This window comes from Corvus brachyrhynchos, unplaced genomic scaffold (assembly GCF_000691975.1).
Source record: "Corvus brachyrhynchos isolate BGI_N302 unplaced genomic scaffold, ASM69197v1 scaffold3, whole genome shotgun sequence".
Taxonomy (NCBI): Eukaryota; Metazoa; Chordata; class Aves; order Passeriformes; family Corvidae; genus Corvus; species Corvus brachyrhynchos.
Window position 1 is genome coordinate 11557598 of NW_008237619.1, and position 4158 is coordinate 11561755.

Consider the following 4158-nt stretch of genomic DNA (forward strand, 5'->3'; position numbering starts at 1 on the left):
GGCTGCTGCCACAATCCAGCTGCATCCATGTAGCATCTTGCAGTATGCTGTCCAGGAGGACATTTTTCCAGGGTAGCTGCTGAATTTGCTCCAGACTCTGTGAAGAGAGTTCTTGTGATGGTGCAGGCTGCATCCCTGTGTTTCTCCACCCCTGTCTCCAGTTGCAGGAAGTGAGTAGGGAGCTCTGCTTTTGAAGATGCGATTTTCTCCACTTTATTTCATCTCCAGAGATGCTTTTCCCACTAATCTAAACTGATTCCTTCTCCTAATTTTTCTAGCAGGCTTTCTGCTTTTTGTTGGAGGATGGGATTTGGATTCTAGCTGTAGCAGAACAAACAAAATAATTGAAAAGAAAAAAAAAGCTTCATGGCAAACAAATGGTGTCTCACAAACTCTCTGTACTTTAAAAAAAAAAATCCCTTTAGTCTATTTTATTTTTGCCACATCAGCTTTTTGGCCTCCCCAAAATATTTTTTTTAAGTAATGTTTTTAATTTAATATGCTCTCTACAAGCATTTATCCATATCAGCTGTTCCTTTTTATTTCTTAATAAGCCTCCCCATTTGTATGACTGACTTAGTTTTCAAATTAAGCAGTATTTCCAGGGATATTTTTCCCCCACTTCTGTGCTCCTGGCAGAGATATTGAGTCCCTCACAGTTACTGTTCCAGGTTGACTGGGAAATGTTTTGAACGAAACCTGTTCCCTTGGGACCAAGCCAAGAGCTGATGCTGCTGATAAACCCTGGGGTATTCAGTTTTGGTTTTTTGGGGTTTTTTTTTTGAAAGCCCAGCTTGCAGGCCAGTAGTTTTTCTCCTCAATAATAAGCAGTGAGCCAAGTAATGAATTTTTCTCCCCACAAGATGTTTTGTAGGATCCCATGTACACCAGCCCTGTTCCACCACCTGCTTCACGCACGTCATTGCTGCTACTCTGCCTCGAGGACAGGTCTTGCTTTGGCACTGACTTCCTTCAGGCAGGAACACCCATGTGTGGTGTGTTTCTCAGCACTGCTCACAGATCAGTGTCTCTTCTGTCTGGGCACACGTTTTCACAGGTGTTTGCAGTACCAAAGACTTGGGGCTTTTAGAATAAAACAATAATGCTAACACCAAATATTTAGATCGTTTCTGAGAGTGCGCTGCTATTAAGACTTTGTTTTTCCCTTTTTGCCATTCCTGAAAATGAAACCTCTGCACTGAAACTTCCCCTTAAAAGCTCTCCAGGTTTTTTTTATCACATCGGGAGTGAAGCTGCTAGTCTTGAATCCCAGGGTGCTGCCAGCTTTATTTCTGTGTGTGATAATGGTGTAACTGTGTAGGTCCCCAGTGTCTCCCATCATTTTTCTATCTGAAGTTGGATATTTTCCTCCTTTCTTACTTTCTCCTGTTATCTAGCAGCCTGCCGAATTTCTAGACAGCATCATCTTACAGAAAAGGTGCTTTTGCATTTTATCTGCCACCCATCTCAGAATGCCGCACTGTCAGAAAGACCCAGCTCTAAGATCTCAAACTATGCACAGAACAGGCAGGATGACTGACACATGTTGGCTGAAAGCTCTGTTTGGCTCAGACTTTCAGGAGGTTTCTTTGTTTTCTGTTAGGAAACTGTTTTTTCCTCTGCTGTAATAATTAAGGGAAGTCACAGACTATTGCACTAAATATGAATCTAAGAGTGCCTAAAATATGCTACTAAATGACATTTCCAGTGATTATATAGATGATAATAATACAGAATCACAACTTTGGTGTTTAATTAGCATGTGGCGTGGTACTTCTTGTTTCCAATGCCATACTTTTTAACAATGCCCTGGGAGGTAGCATAAATGCCTTCACTTTCAAGTGGACTCTGATTTTTAAGAACATACAAAGCTCAGCATATGTTTTTGGTATTGGGAAATGCTTATTTTATTTGCCATTTGTCTTAAGTTTTATGTGCCTTTAAAGTGCCACCTGTATTTTGAAGAATTCTTAAGAGTTGTTTCAAGTGAAATTTTGAATGCTACAAATGGAAGGAGTGAATAAACTGTTTCCTGTGAATAAACTGTTAAAGACAGTGCCCTCAGACTTATTTTTGCAAGGGCAGTGCTCTGTGTGTGTGAGTGCGGGTGTGTGGGTATGCCCAGGGCCATTACTACTGCTGTGTAAAGTACATGGTGATGTCAGATACAATATGAAGTTTTGGAACAAACTTCAGTGCTTCATAGAGCAAACAGCTGAAAGTTCTTGAACCTAGATGGGCTGAGTTTTACTGTGGGTGGAGATCTCACTCCAGGCTGAGTACAACCAGAGCTGGGACATGGTTTTTTTTGTAAGATGAAGAGCAGCATCCTTGTGATTTGAAGTTTTTATTGTTTTTTGAATCTTGCTTGTCTTATTGTGGACTGTAAGGGGAATGGTAAAATAAGAGATGTAGAACGAAGAAGATCGTGTGTGATAAAAAATTTCAGAAAGTGAAAATGGCTTTAGATGGAAACTGAGAGGTGCTGATTGCAGTACTTTGCTCATTATTTGTTTTCTCTTTCTCTTTGTGCAGTAAAAATGAGATGCTGAGGGCTTCAGGGAGTCCAAGGGAGATTTAGATAACAGTTCCCTGGCACAGTAGGTATTCAGTGCATTCCTTTCAGTGTGGCAAGTTGAGGAGTTCACCAGCTGGAGGAAATGCTGGTCTTTGAGGTGAGGTGGGGAAGCCACATCAGGAGAGCCAGCGGTGTGGTGAGCATCTCTCATCGTGGGCAGTTGGGCCTTTTCAGGCGACACAAGCCCTTAGAAGCAGCCTCTGTGGCTGATTGCTTGGCTGCCCCTCTGCCTTTCTTCAGCTGCACTCCCACGTGGGCTCATGCTGAGCAGTACCTGTCCCGCCGACTGCCTGAGGGAGCCCTTCCCTCTTTGTGTTCCCCCAGACCCTGCTGTGCCCTCCCACCAAACGGGACGTGTTCCCTCAGTGGCTTAGAGCATGTATTGCTAGGAGATGGGAACTAGAGAAAAGGGGGTGTCTCTTACTAATTTTTGCTCCCCTACATGAGGCTGTCAGTGGTTTCAGAGAGCCCTTGTGGGCTGATACATGAATTCAGCCTGTTCAATGTTCCTTCTGATAGTCCTGAATGAAAACAGAATTGGTTTTCTGGTTTTATTTTTAAAGATATTTAATAAGATATTTTTTTCAAATCAGTACAAAAATTTTAAATACAAAATTATTTGCTTTTGACATATCTCATATATTCTGGGAACATACTGAAGTCACCAGTGTCTGGTAAACTGTCCGTCCATTCCTGCCACCGTTCCATAAAATTTCTGAGATAAAGCACCACATTATATCACTGGAGTCCTTAGTCAATGTTAGACTGCATTAAACTCTGCATTTAAATAATGGTAATGCCAGTTAAATCCAATCTTAGTTCTGCATGAAAAATCTAGTTCATTTTTGAATCAAAAGCAGTAGCGGTAGCTAAAGACATCGAAGAAGTGATGAGCACTTAACTCTTTGAACTAGCGCAGCAGTGTGTGATGTGCAGCACCGTACAGGGAACCACAGCAAGGTCCACTGCCCCTTGGAAACAGAACACTTGTTGAGGTGAGATTAGCACCATTGATGAGCAGACAGAGACTTCGGGCACTGAAGTCGCTGTCCTCAAGTACGGAAAAGTATTGAGGCCTGCAGGTTCTCCTTGACAACTGGTAACATATAAATAAGGATTGGAAGTCAGCTTTTAGATAGAACCAAGTTCCTCGGATAAATTTGCATGATCAGTATTGCTGGTAAAGTTTCTGGTTGATCTCAAGCAACAAATCAGTTAAGCAAACAGAGCTACTTCTGCTGTGCCTAGTCATTGAAGAGCAAACTGATTCAGCTTTTGCTGAGTGGCAGAATAGGTGTCTCTTCTGACAAGCCAAATGGGTTCTTGGTACAAGCACAGAAATCCAAGCAAATTTATGCCACCCTGAAGTATTGCCATGTGTTGGCCAGAACGTCTCAATGGCATGGCACAAAGCAAATGGGGAATTTACCTCATCTACTTGAGCTGTGTGAATAGAGATGGAGACTTCTCAAGTGCTGTGGCATTAGGAGGTGAAACCAGTGCCTGCTGGAGTCAGTGGTGACATTTTAGGTCCAATGACTGCTGGAGAAGGCTTAGGGGGAATAGGTACGCCATCAGGA